General features: G+C 32.6%; 1 long non-coding RNA gene across 1 annotated transcript in view; it reads right to left on the bottom strand.

Annotated features, from left to right (window-relative positions):
* LOC119872349 overlaps nt 1–15,427 on the bottom strand; it is a 36,975-nt gene that overhangs the window by 1,317 nt on the left and 20,231 nt on the right. Inside the window, exon 2 of the long non-coding RNA XR_005360407.1 lies at nt 2,127–2,202. This is a non-coding gene — a long non-coding RNA (uncharacterized LOC119872349). The remainder of the gene's footprint in view (nt 1–2,126; nt 2,203–15,427) is intronic.

Here is a 15,427-nt window from a genome sequence, read left to right as displayed (position 1 = left end):
AAAACAGGGGATCCCTGTAATGGACATTGGAGGAAGGAGACAGGTTTAGGAAAGGAATAAATGCACTGTCTCTGTTGCAGAACCCTCTTCATTCTTCTGGTTAATATTCCCTTTGTACCTTGGGGTGCCTGGGTGGCTCAGACCGTTAAGCATTCAACTTTTGGTTTCAGCTGAGGTCATGATCTCGAGGTCATGAGATCCAGCCTTGCGAGGGGCTCTGCTTAAGGTTCTCTCTCTCCTTCTCCCTTTGCCCCTCCCTCACACACGTGTTTTCTCTTTCTTAAAAAAAAAAAAAAAATTTCCTTTGTACCCTTTAGCTCTTGCTTTCCTCTTCCATGCAACTAACCTATGTCTACCTTTCTTGGGCTTTGATCATGGTTAGCTATCAAGAAAATCTGCTGTAAAATTATCTGTTGAATAGATTATCTCCAGGTATTTACTTTTTATTAGACAAGAAAAAAATCCTTCTTTAAATAATAATGTAAAGATATTATTAATTATTATTAATAATTGTAAAGATTGCCATCAAAAGAGATTGCTTCTGAAGGCAAACCCCCTTAGAAGATATATTATGTCAAAATCCTCTTAGAAAATTATGATTTTTAAATTATAGTAAAATCATAAGTATAAAATATTATGACCAGTGATACTGCTATCTATTATATACAAGAACTCTATTTAGTTCTGATGAGATAGTTTATATACTTCAAAATTTCATGTGGCAAATATATGTCATACTGCATAGGATAAAATATAATACTCATGGTCTTGATAAAATAAAGATATTCTCTTGTATGAGGTTTGAGTTTAGTTAGATACTGAAAACATTCTGTGAGTGTTTTTTATCATATGGCCCAGTTTTATATTAATATATATTTAATCAAATCAAACCATTTGGTTTCTGTACAAAATGAAATTGTATATATTATGTAGATTGGGATTATTCATCTGCATTTAATATTAACACCTCATTAAAATTTAAGATCCTCTCCAATATCACACTCATAAATACCATGAGCTATTGAAAATCTATGGTATAAATATGAGTTGCTGGTTTAAAAGTTTTCCTACTTGCTGATGCTATACCTTCCATAGCCTTGTAAACTGTCATAGTGATCTGCAGAATCCATTTATTTTTTAAAAAATTACTTAGCTATCCATGCCATCTCTGAATACAGTTTATTCTTTGAAAAGGCAATGTCATAGTCCACAGTTAAAATTATTTTTATTTTTATTTATTTATCCTTTATTCAAACATGTACTGAATAACTGTAATATACCAAATATTCTTCTATTCTTATGAGGTTAAAAATGATAAAAATGACGATGTCCCAGTCCTCAAATTGCTCACTACCTAGAAAGGGGAAGAATATACTATGTATATAATAATGGCAATGTCATTATAGCTACATATTCTGTAAACCTAAGACTACTGTGTAGTAATTTAAGTGAATATGCATGTAAAACTCATAGGTGAAGTAGAGATTGATTAACTCTATCTGTGCAAGGTCGCAAAAGGTTTTAGAAAAGATAATAAGACTCAGCAGGGTGTTGTGGTATGAACTAAATAGTCTTAAAGATAGTAGACTATTTTAAATAGAGAAAGAAGCATTTCAGTGTTTCTAAAGTATCTCATCAATTGTGGTTGGTAGTTAAGATGACTCTGAATATATACACTGAAAGAAAGTCATGAAGCATCATTTATGTTATGCCAACCTGATAGCTGAGGAAGGGTTCTGAGCAAACAATTGAGATAGCCAGGTTTTATTTCAGAAAGTTCTCTTAATATTTGCATGCAGAGGATGAACTATAGGGAAGAGATACAGTTATACTTCTACTTATAATAATGCATTAAATTCCACTTATTTTAATTCATTTCTAAATTTCCCTTTTCTTTAACAATTATTACTTTGTCACATATGTTGTAATTATTTGTTATTATTTCTGTTAATTCCAGGCTTTCAAATTTAAACTGCAAGGAGGCTGGAATCTTTGTATGTTTTCTTCACTGATGTTTTGCAAGTACCTAGAAAAGTACCCAGCCTAGTATGGGCTATTGTTTAATATTTTTTCTATAAATATAATGTATGAATTTTGCTACTTTGAAAGAGTAGTGATTGACTTACTTATAGTTGGTTTGATTGCAGTCCTTGACAAATTCTCTTAATAGTCATAGAATTTTTGTGTGGATTTCCAGGTTTTCTAGGAATGCAAGTATATGATCATCAAAAGGAGAAAAACTTGTTTTTGATATGCTAATATTTTTACAAATTATTTCTTGATTTGGCTGATTGCATTCAGTGTTATATCTTAAACAGATAAACAACATTAGCAATAGTCAATATCTTGTTATTTTCTTGGCATTAAAGATAAAAATAGTTAACTTTCAAAAATTTTAAATTATGGTGAGGAATCTGGTGGCTCCTTAAAAAAAGCAAGGAGGTTAGTATAGCAGGAGTAGAATAAATTATGACTGTAAGATAGCTATTTTTCAATATTTCATATTTGGCTCTAATGTAGTCTCCTGTATTTTCAATTTTTGTCTGTATTCAGTTTTAATATTTTTCCATTTACCTTGTATTTTTATTTGCATTCCCTTATGTCTTTAATTTTATCTTTTTCACTTAAAAAAATTAAAGATTTATTTATTTGAGAGGGAGTGAGCACAAGTGAGGGCAGGAGAAGAGGGCCAAGCAGACTCCCAGCTGAGCACAGAGCCCAATCCAGCACCCCAAGATCATGACTTGAGCTAAAGTCAGATGCTGAACAGACTGAGCCACCCGGGCGCCCCTAATTTTATCTCTTCATTTTACATGGTATTCAAAAATCTACTCCTTTCTCTAATTCCCAGAAACCACCCTGTGCTATACCTTTTTGCTCATACCAAAAATTGGTAGCTGCTTCCCTGTGAAAAGTGGGTGCAATTTATAAACACAAGTACTTCACTTCTCTGGAATGTTAGATTATCCCTCCTTACTTCAAGATATTTTTGATGCTTCTGAGTGATTCTGTTATTGTTTTTTTGCCTAGCTTTCTAGTATGGCATAGTACATTAGTCTGTTCTCCAGTATTCCAGCTTGTAGGAAGTGAAAATTCTGATGTATCTGATTTATTTGATCAATTTGCCTGCTCTCTTATGAACCAGCAAAAATAGAAGCAAAAAGTTGTGTTGGAAGGCCATTGCAGTATTCCAAAACGTTGATATCAATGCATTCTACGTTTGCAGAAGTGGAGATATTGGAGAGTCACTGGATTTCGAAAATAGGACCAACAAGATTTACTGATAGATTTGATGAGGTGAAAGAAAGGAATGACGGATGATTCTAAACTTTTGTTTCAGTCAAAACCCAAGCAAATAGCCAACCATGTCATTTGTTGGCCTGGGGAACATTGGTAAGGAAGAATGTTTGAGAAAAATGTAAAGTATATTAGAAATCCAAGAGGAATTATTGGATAAGCAGTTGTATGTACAAATCTGGAATTCAGAGAGATTTAGGTCTGAGGTAATCCTGTATAGATAACGTTTGAAACTGAATGAAATTATCCCAGGAGTAAATACAGATACAAAAGATGGCAGGCACAGAATTACAAAGAAAAACACTTCAAAGTGGGTGAAGGCAGAATTAGGCAAAGAAGAACAAGTTGGAATATGAAGTGGCTATAAGGAAAATCAGGAAAGAATGGAAATCCAAAAGCCAAATGAAGTGTTTTAAAATTGAAGGAGTGACCCACTATATCAAATGCTGCTGAGAATTTAATTAAAATGAGGACTGAGGGATCCTGGGTGGCTCAGCAGTTGAGCATCTGCCTTTGGGTCAAGATGTGATCTGGGGTCCTCCGATTGAGTCCCACATTAGGCTCCCTGCATGGAGCCTGTTTCTCCCTCTGCCTGTGTCTCTGCTTCTCTCTCTCTCTCTCTCATGAATAAATAAATAAAAGCTTAAAAAAAAAAAAAAAAAAAAAAAACGACTGAAATGATGAGATCATAGGGGACTCACTAGTGATTGAAGGTTGACTCGAGAGCTTGACTGGGTTGGCTCCAGCCAAGTGAGGAAGCACAGACCAGGGTGGAGGAGTTTTGCTCTAAAGGAAAAGAGAAAAAATGAAATCAAAGTAGTTGGGATAAAGAAAAGATTTGTTAGTTGGAAAATGAAAAAAACTATGCTTCTTTGCTCCCTTACTATTGGAACTGATCCTATAGAGAAGTAAGATGTGATGATGTAGGATAATGAGATGATACCTGTTTTTTTTTTTTTTTAATTATTATTTACTTATTCAAGAGAGAGAGAGGCAGAGACATAGGCAGAGGGAGAAGCAGGCTCCCAGCAGGAAGTCCGATGCGGGACTCTGTGGGGCTCAATCTCCCACCTGGGATCAAGCCCTAAGCCTAAGGCAGACACTCAACCCTTGAGCCATCTAGGCATCCCAATAAGGTGATACTTGAAAGAACAAAGCCCTCAAGGCAAGAGAATTTGCTGTGCTTAGGTAGGAATATGGTCAGTTCATACACTGTAATGGGAAAAGAGTGCAGCCCATACATTACACTTTCACATAGTTGAGGGTTTACTGGCAAAAGATGGGAAAATGTATTTTCTTCTTCTCATGTGTTTTCCCAATGAAATAAAGACCCAGTTTGTTGATATTTGAAGGGAAGGAAAGTGCTAAGGTAGTTGAAGAGAGTACAAACTACAAAATAGTCATCTAAGAGAGCAGAGAATGGACAGTTTAGGAAAATATAGTAAGATTGTTCTTGGGACTGAGGGTCCATGTGAGATGCTTGCTCATGAAAGGACCATGGCTTATGTTTTCCCGAGTCAAACTTTGAGGGTGAAATGAATGATTGTACTAGATCTTAAACCACCTCTGCATTTTTAGAATAAGAATAAAGTTTAGTTGGTTCTCATAACAAAATAATTTTCATGGTTCTTTTTGGTGATAGAATCCATAGTTTAAGTTGCACAATTAGATATTGGGCCAAACAATGCAAATTTTTCATCCTCCCTTCAGCTAATTGTGTTTTTATGGCAGAATTCAGGGTAATGAACTATGAAAAAATGACATGTTTAGCTTTTAGTTGATCTCATTGAAAAACCCAGATTCTTGTCCTTGTAGTTCTCTTTGTTTCACTGCCTACAAATAGCAGGTGATGGTAAACCCTGAAAGGCATGTATTATGCAGGCACAATTGTCCTGCTAGCCTGTGTCACTAGAGGACCCATTTGTACTGCACCATTTAATACAAGACAAATGAACATTTATTCGGGGTCTTGTCTTAGAAGCTTATCCTAAAAAAAAATACTAGATTATTGTTTTGCAAATTATTTGCTAATGTTTAATTAAAATATTTACATTCATAGTCATAAGCAAAATGTAATCATGTTTCCTTTTTTAGTATTATCAGTTGTGCTATTAAAGTTATATGTTGGTTTTCTAATACTTAATAGGGAGCTTTGCATATGTTTCTTTCTGGATCTTGAAATAATGTTTAATTATAGGGCCTTTACCAGATAGTTGGAACTCAGTTTTGGAAATAACTGTTCCAAATGCTTATTTTAAAAGACTAATTTTGAACATTTTTATTTTCAGATGTAGTTAACCAATGTAAGTGTACTAGTATGTCTTATGTCAAATTTTTGGTTTATATTTTGCTAAAATATAAGCAGTTTCCTTTAGGTTTTCTAATTTGTCATTTATATTTACTCTCTTTCTTATAGCTTACTCCCTTTGCATTTCTAAATTACATATATTTTTATCCCTTTTTTCTTTAAGCTTGTTGAGCTATTCATTCAAAGAATCATGTTTTTAAGATTTTTTTGTTTTCCATTTCATTAATATCAAATATTTACTTCATATTTCCTTTAAAAAATGTATTTCACATATTTTCTAGTTTTTAAGCAAGTGACTTTAATTTTAAACTCACATTTTTTTTCTAAATTTTAAGAAAAATAATTTGGTTAGGAATTTATCGTGTTACCTCTCAAATACTATATATCTTTTTCACCTCTTCTGAATCTGAGAATCTTTAAGTATTCTGTTATTAATATTATATAATGTTAGCAATAACTAACAATTATTGTTAGGCTATTCAGCTTTTCCTGAGCACTTGACTATCAGTAAAAATAACCAATAACTGAGATAACTCATCGCTATATATTCATCTCATTTTTTCATACATCCAGCATCCTATAAGCTTAGTTTTCTCTGTATTCCAAAACACTTGTTCAGATATTCAACTGATTAGTTATTTTTTTTTCAAGTTTTATTTAAATTCCAGTAAGTTAACAAGCAATTAAATATTAGTTTCAGGGGTAGAATTTAGTGAGGAGTTTCTTATTATTTGTAAAAGAGAACACAGTCCTGAACTAAATTTCACTGTTGAGGTACAGGCAGCACTGCTGAAACTTTTGCATGTTTTGGCTTTATAGAGGTAGAACAGTTGGATTAGGGTTTGGGGGCAAAGAAAAGCAAGAACGCATGTATAAATGGCTAACCTACTATTATCTGTCAGTAGGTGTATGACTTCCTAAAATCACTAAAGTGATTATAACATATTTTGCTACAAAAGACCTATAAGGGGGACGCCTGGGTGGCTTAACAGTTGAGCATCTGCCTTTGGCTCAGGGTGTGATCCTGAAGTGCCGGGATCGAGTCCCACATCGGGCTCCCTGCATGGAGCTTGCTTCTCCCTCTGCCTGTGTCTCTGCCTTTCTCTCTCTGTGTCTCTTATTAATTAAAAAAAAAATATGTATATATATATATATATGGATATGTAAATCTCCTCTGTGAATTATTGCTCTAAAATATACATATATACATATATACATGTATATATACATAAGAATATACATATATATGTGTATATTTTTCTAGAGAGATAGAGGGGCAAGGGCAGAGGAAGAAGAAGAGGGGGAGAGAGAATCTTAAGCAGACTCTGTGCCCAGTGTGGAGCCAGACTCAGAGCTAGATCTCACAATCCTGAGATCATGCCCTGAGCCAAAATCAAGAGTCAGACAGATGCTTAATGGACTGAGCCATCCAGGCACCCCTAAAAATATTTTTTAAAACAATTTAATGACCCTATCTAATCTAGTGGTAGGGCTATAACAGCTAATGCTTTTGAAATTGGCAACCTAGATCTATTTTTCTAGTGGATTTAGATAAAACGAGATAGACTATAATCAAATATTTCTATTATTCAATCAGATAGCATTTCCATTAAGAAACAAAAATGAAATTCGATAAAATTATAGTTATATCAATAATACACTTCATTTAAAATAATTATAAAATTAAGTATGAAAAACAGATTTTAAAATTTTAAATTTAAATTAAATTAAAATGGAGATGCCTGGGTGGCTCAGTCAGTAAAGCATCTGCCTTTGGCTCAGGCCATGGTTTCCAGGTCCTGGATGAAGCCCCAAGGTGGGCTCCTTGCTCAGTGGAAAATCTGCTTTTCCCTCTCCTTCTGTGTACTCTCTCTCTTTTGCTCCCACTCTCACTCTTTCTAAAATAAATAAATAAAATCATTTTTAAAAAAGGAGTTAAAATATTTTAAAAATAAATAAATTAAAATGCAAAAATACTACTAAAACTTCTGTGTAAATAAGATAATTTAAAAACCCTATTCCTTCCCTAATGTGAATTACTGAAGTGCTTTTTTTCTATCTTCAAAACATTTATTTAATTATATAAAATATTGTTTAAAAATTTTCGTCAAGCATATGACAACATTGATGATTATAACCTCAAGGGCTTTTGAAGGCTTTTTTCTAATTTGCAATCTTTCCACATTTTGAATCTTTCCATAGTTGATATATGCAGGGAAGCACATTTATAGACATGTTTATTTAAATTGTTTTTTTCTATTTATCTATTATTTTCATTGGGCTATAGATAGATCTTGATATATGTATTTGTTGCTTAGATAAGTGCTTTTTTCTTACAAGGTCTATAAAGATTTTTTTAAGTAAATTAAAAAGAATCTTTTATGATCACTGGTTTGTCAGGAGTTAATAGTACTAATCTATCTTTCCTAATATTAGTATACAATGTTTCTTTTCTTATTTTGCTCACTGAAGAGTAAATCTCAAGAATTTCCTTTGGGATCCTCTTTAGAGGTTTGTTTCCAAGATGACTTAGTAAAATCATTGTCTAGGTGCATAATATATATTCTGCAATGCTTAATAGGATTTTATAATAAGTTTTTCCTAAAGTGTTAACAATGAAAATTATAACGCCCCTTGGAAGTGATAAGAAACTGAGAATTTCTTTTTTGGATTGATGTTGTGGGTATAACACAGCCGTATTATCCATTTAAGAGATAATGTCTTGAATACTTTTTATCACTGTTGTTAAGAAATTAAGTTTAAATATACATATTAGTCTTTAAATTATTATTTTCAACTGGTATATTCCACCTAATTTCCTAAACCTAAATAAGCTTAAGTAACAAAACAGACTGTGCTAATGTAACATTTCTCAAATGTTCAAATTCTAAATTATATTTTGAAAGCTTATAGCATACAGGAATAAGTGCAACTAGTGAAGTGTAACTTTTTTGATTTAACATACTCATCTGTAAACACAAATGGTATAACATAAAAATGCACTAATAGGGGTTTTAAAAGTTCATAGATCTCAAGAAGATCCCATAGTACAAATCTTGTAGATAGATACAGAAGAAAATGATTTGGGAAAGGTCATGATGGAAATATATTTGAAATAATCTCAAAAAAAGTCAATTAATAAAATTTCAGTGATTAATTGGATCTATATATATATGCAGGTAATGAAACTAGATTTTCCAATCAATGTGAAAATTGACTTCCATGAAGTATGCCAGGATATTTTTTTCTCTTGATTTATGTGTAGGTCTATATCATTTCTATAGATTTTTGTTTAACAGCTGACTTCCCTCCTTTTCTATGGACCCAGTATCCCAAGAATGTCTAGAAACTATATACTAAATTTAATTATCATGGGTGCTTCTGGTAATCATCTTCAAGTGACTCCCAATGATTCTTGCTTACTAATATTTGTGCCCATGTGTAATTCCCTTTCCTTCTATGTGACCAGACCTAGTGACCTGCTTTTAAAAATAAAATACGGCAAATGTGTCACTTGTGAGAGACTTCTGAGATACAATTATAAAATATTATGATGATATTTCACAATTTCTTATATTTCAGTACTGTTGATAGATTCAGTGTTAGTTATGAATCCCTTCCCTTTTTAAAGTCTTAGATTTCCCCTCTGGAAGCTTATAGGGTATCTTCTTTGTTCCAGAGTTTAGCAACTTCACCAGAGTTTAACACGTGGTGTCTCTTTCATCTATATTTCAAACTCAAGAGAATTTGCCTCCTCCTCCAAGGACCACTTTCAGCAAATGTTTTCTTTGAGCTTCTTTTGAAAGGATCCAGTGATATCTGCCTTGCTCCCAGCTTCAAGGAGAGAAAACCAAATCGTATACTCTGAACAGCCACTGATTCTAGCTGCTGCCATGGGCTACAAAGCCATCCACCCTCACAAAGGAACCTCAGAAAAATCATTTTTTCATTCACGTAATTATGATTTCATCAGTATGCTAACATTTACCTTCTCCAAGGAGAAAAGTGGAGAGTTAAAATTATATACTGAAGTCATAAATTTTTTCTCACCCATATAATTTAAAGTAATTTTTTGATCACTTTAGCTATTTGATGTAGTATTATCAAAAGTCCAAAAAATTTGGAACACTGGAGTTGAAAGGTGGTGATAACATATTATACTGTACAGAATACTCTAAGAAATATATCTGAAATGTTAACTTTTGGGCTCAGAAATATATTCCAATTTCTGCTTTTGTTCTTCATGACATTTGTAAATTATTATATATGTGTACATATATATATATTTTTTTTTTCAAGAAGCTTTCATCAAATTCTGACCTAGGTTACTTGTTTGTTTCTTATAGGCCTTCCCTACCTTCAGGTAGTTGATTCTCTACTAAATTGCTTATTACACACACATGTACAGAATTGTGTGATATCCATACATACAACCCCCAAAAATCTAAGGTTAAAATCTAAACAGTGTTTTAAAATACTATTGTTCAGAATATATAAATATTTGCATTGTGTTCCTGGAGAAGGCTTGTTAGTTTCTCTGCTTGAAGGAGAATTATATTTTCCATTGCTCTTAAATCTAGGAGTATGGTCAGATAACTTTTTTTTGCCATTTCAGAGCTGATGCTTGAAGAAGCAACGATGGTTTGTCATGGGTCTTTTCCCACTAGACCTACAATGTTGTAGATAGAGGCTGCTTTGCTCATGGCAGATATTGAATGAGGATGATGTAAAACAGAGCAAAAGCTAACCCAGAATTAATATTTAATAAAATGGCAACAATTATTTTTTTAAAAGCTGATGAGAATTGGGAGTTCATTACCATAGCAAAATGTAGTTTATTTTGATCAATGCACCTTTCGAAAAAAATAATTTTCTCAGACTTCTTGTTTAAAATGCCAAATAAAAGTTTGCAATGAAATATTTTAATTTTTATTTTATTCTCCGGAAAACAAATAAGAAAAAAAGGAGTTACAGTAAAGAAAACAATCTACCCTTCTTATGTATATTTCCATTATTTTTGAAATATCCCACCACTGTGTTACTGATTTTTGTTTTCCAGTTCTCATGAACTACATTCTCAGGAAAATCACAGAACACCCACTAAGGATTTTATTTGTGTTTGCCTACTTAGTAGACTTGTCATTACTCAGCTTTAATGGGATCTACCCAGATCCACAGCCCTGTTAATCTAAAGTCTGAGACACTGGGCTACCAAATTACAAATTACAAATTATGAAGCCAAGACGATAAAGGTACAATGAGAATTGGTTGAGGAATGGGCAAAAAAGAAAGAAAGAAAAGAAAAGAGAAAGGAAAAGAGAAAGAAATATTCAACTTAGGACCTGCCATGTAAATTTTTTGTCCAAGGATTCCTCTAGATCAGAGATCAGCAAAGAGCCAAATAGAAAATATTTTAAGCTTTGAGGGCCATATGGTATCTGCTGTTATAGTGTGAAATCAGCTGTAGACAATACAATTGATTGTAAATAAGTGAGTGAGATTGTGTTCCAATAAAATTTTATGTACACAAATAGGTCACTGGTCAGGTTTGTTTCCATGGGCTTAACTTTGCTGAATTCTGCTATAGATAGGACTCCTCTGTAATTGACTGCAAAGCATTAGATACTTAAGGAACTTTATTTCCACATTAATTTGTGTATATCACTATTTTGCATCTCTCATTCTAGATAGTTACTGTATGTTTTCTTGAATTGAATAGTATCATTCTATCTTTTGAGATGCAACTTATTTATGCCATTTTCAAAAACCACATATTGGTTGATATGAAGGAAGCTTAAATATTGAGATCCATTTGGTTTGAAAACTTTCCTTAATAATTACTCACAGGATCCCTGGGTGGCTCAGTGTTTTAGTGCCTGCCTTTGGCCCAGGGCGTGATCCTGGAGACCTGGATCGAGTCCCACATCAGGCTGCCTGCATGGAGCCTGCTTCTCCCTCTGCCTGTGTCTTTGCCTCGCTCTCTTGTGTCTCTCGTGAATAAATAAATAAATAAATAAATAAATAAATAAATAATCTTTAAAAAAAATTACTTACAAAAATGTGAGCATATATCAATTAGATTATTTATTCAAAATTACATTATCAGTTTTCTGGTAGGCAATTTGAGTTGAAAAATAAAATTTAAGCTAAAATAAAAAAATAGCTATCACTGCTAAAGAAAGATTATTTGTCTGTGCAGTTGCTCCTGTTTTAATATTATTAAAGCTTATAGAAATCTGAATAGTACCTAAAATGTTTCTCATTATAGAATAGGGTATCGGCTATTAGCACTAACAGTATTTATTGCATATAATGGCATTACCTTAATTACAACCATAATCAAATTAAAGTTGTACCATAATAAGAGGTATAGCAGCATGAAATAAATACAACATTAAGCAAGCATTAATTTTACTTAAGTGATTAGTCATTTCAGTTGCATATTTTATGCTTATTACTATAAATTATATTGTATGTAATTCATTTATATCGAAAGTACAAGTAATCACTTTCCTTATTTACAGCAGATTTTTATTTTAGGTCTTTACTTGTTTTGTCTCCAAATGTTTTATTAGCAATTGAGAAAAAAGCCAGTAATAATTCAGAAATGATAATCATTGTAAGAAATTTTGTGTGAAACTTGGAGTTAATATTAAGTTCTTAGGCTAATTCTCTTTTATTTTTATTTTTTATTTATTTATTTTTTTGCTAATTCTCTTTTAAATGCTTAAAGTTATTCTTATGAATCACACGTTCAGAGTGGTTAGCATATAATAAACTTAATCTTATCTTTTTTGATAACTGGCATAGCATTTTCCCTAAATACTTTTATTGGTATACAATGCAACCAAACACTACCAAAAGAATCAGAAATTTTATAGTTAATCCTTTAGATAGGATTTCTGCTTAAAAATAAGTTGTTTAATCAGATAGAGCCAGTGAACTAACATTATGCATTTCCATGCCCTCTTCTTCAGCTAAATTTATATACTCTGTTTTTCTGCAAATATTTAAGATAAAAACATGCCTTAAAAAGTTAAAACAAACCAATGACAACTGGATTTTGACCAGGTAAGCCTGGTCAAACCTAATTTGACCTTATTTATCCAAGTGTTTTAGAAAATTGATTTGGATCTACTTGCACATCCAACTTCTTCAGGAAAAGTTGTTTGTATGTTTGTTTTAGGTTTTGTTTTCTTTTTTGTTTTGTTTTGTTTTCTTAAGAGGTTTTAATTATTATAAAATCTATGGTAATGGTATCAGTGTAATATTGACCACATGAAATACATTAGGAAGTATCATTTACTTCAATTTTCTGAAGCATTTTTTAGAATTGGTATTATTTTTTTAAATGTTTGGCAAAATTCACCAATAAAAATATTTGGGTTTGAGTTTTTATGTGTTATATAATTTTTAACTATAAATTCAATGTCTTTTGGGGATCCCCAGGTGGCTCAGTGGTTTGGACCTGCCTTTGGCCCAGGGCATGATTCTGGAATCCCGGGATCAAGTCCCACATCGAGTTCCCTGCATGGAGCCTGCTTCTTCCTCTGCCTGTGTCTCTACCTCTCACTCTGTCTCTCATGAATAAATAAATAAGATCTTTAAAAATAAATAAATAAATAAATTCAATGTCTTTTGTAGACGTAAAACCATTCAGATTATCTATTTCTTCTTGAACGAGTTTTGGTAATTTGTGCCTTTCAAGGATTTTTTTTTCGATTTCATCTAAATTATCTTATTATTGGAGATAAATAATAAATAATAAAAATTATTGTTCAGTATTTCCTTATTATGCTTTTAGTCTATATAGAAACTGTAATGGTGTCACCTATCATCCCATTCCTGATATTGACTAATTTGTGCTTTTTCTTTACCTTCTTTATCCATATCCTTCTTGTGTAATGAACTTTGAATTTTATTTTGCTTTTCACAAAAAGCCATTGATTTTCTAGTTTTTTTCAATCTCACTCTTTTCCGTGCTGATTTGAAGTTAAGTTGTTCCTTTCTTTGTGACCCCCTAGACTTTCTGCAGAGTTCTGGAATAGAACTTAATTCTCTGAAATTTATTTACTGCACCAGACTGAGTTAAGTGATATTAGGGGTGATGTCATGACTTTGTAACTTTAATAATTACCAATGAATAGATTTTCAACAAATATTTGTGAAATTAATTTTTAAAATATTAACACAAATACCAACAAAATATAAAAACAAATGTATGGACAATACTTATTATATGAGTCTGTTATTTTGGAATCCTAGGCCTGAATCTTTTAAGGGATAAGACATATGTTGGGGTGCTTGGGTGGTACAGTTAAACATCCAACTCTTGGTTTTTACTCAGGTCTTGATTTCAGGGTCACGAGATCAAGCCCAGCATCAAGACCCACTTTGGGCTCCATGCTCAGTGTGGAGTCCGCTTGACATTCTCTATACCTCAGCATCTGACCCTCCCACTTGCTATCTCTCTCTCTTTAAAATAAATAATTTTTTTTTAAATAAACAAATTTTTAAAAGATAAGATATATAATTTCACATTTTTGTTCTAGCTTTACAATTTGTTATATAATTATTGTTCTTTCTAGCCATTCAGTGCTTTGAATTATAGTGACTACTTGTATGATAAGAAAACAAAACCAAAAACAAAAGAAAAAAGAAAACAAAACCAAAAACAAACCTACAAACAACTTTTCCTGAAGAAGTTAGATGTGCCAAGTAGATACAAATCAGTTTTCTAAAACACTTGAATGAATAAGGTCAAATTAGGTTTACCTGGTCAAAATCCATTGTCATTGGTTTGTTTTAACTTTTTAAGGCATGTTTTTATCTTAAATATTTGCATAAAAACAGAGTATATAAATTTAGCTGAAGAAGAGGGCATGGAAATGCATAGTGTTAGTTCACTGGGTCTATCTGATTAAACAATTTATTTTTTTCCTTGCAGCAGCCACTCCCACTTCCACATCTTGTGGATTTCTGATTAAAAGCATAAGCTGAGTCCTGTAAACAGAATATCATCCTTTTAGGTGATTGTCTCTTAACTGGTAAGAAAAAGAATCTTCTATATGTAATTATAGCTTTCAATTAGTCTAACTTCTTCAGTTAATTGGGAATACATGAAATGAGCACACTGGTATACTTCCTTTGCTCTGAAATGAGTTCCTTGGTCTTAATGCTGTGTGAAATGACATGAGTCTTAGGTGTCTTGGTCACCTGAGGTTCCATGGTTAGGCTTTCAGTCTCTACCAAGAGTAGGAGAAAATCTGAATCTGTTTTTCAAAAGGAGACTAGTTATCTGCTGATGATGGCATAGATTCTTTTCCTCAAAATTCTAGAGATCTCTGCAATTTTCCTATTTTTAGTTTGCTGGAGGTCCATACAACCTATCTATGTGCAAGTATTATTAAATATGTTAAATTATGAAGCCCAAGCGGTAGAATGCCTTATACTGAAGTCTGTATGTGATGTGGAGTCTTCTCTTCTTCTGGTACCTACTTATAACTGAAACTTTATGGGTAACTGTGTAGATGAGCCAAATTAACACACTGCGGTATATGTTGCCACAAAACTCCAAAATTCCCTGCCAAGTATAGTGCCTCTTTTCTCATAATAGGTGGTGAAAGTTGCAGCAACCTGTTCTCTTTGGAGATTTCTTGACATGCTCTAGACTATTGAAATAACAGAAACTACTCTGCAGAGGCAGGCTAGTGAAATCTGAGTATGTCTTCTATCCTCTTTGCATGATGGACTTGCTACATCCTGCTCCTCAGGTCCAATCAGCATAATGTCACTAGGGTAGTGGACCACTTAAATGTTTGT

The sequence above is a fragment of the Canis lupus genome, chromosome 6 (genome assembly GCF_011100685.1).
Source record: "Canis lupus familiaris isolate Mischka breed German Shepherd chromosome 6, alternate assembly UU_Cfam_GSD_1.0, whole genome shotgun sequence".
In the NCBI taxonomy this organism is placed as follows: Eukaryota; Metazoa; Chordata; class Mammalia; order Carnivora; family Canidae; genus Canis; species Canis lupus.
The sequence above is the reverse complement of the archived record's forward strand: the minus strand, read 5'-3'. Positions and strand labels throughout refer to the sequence as shown.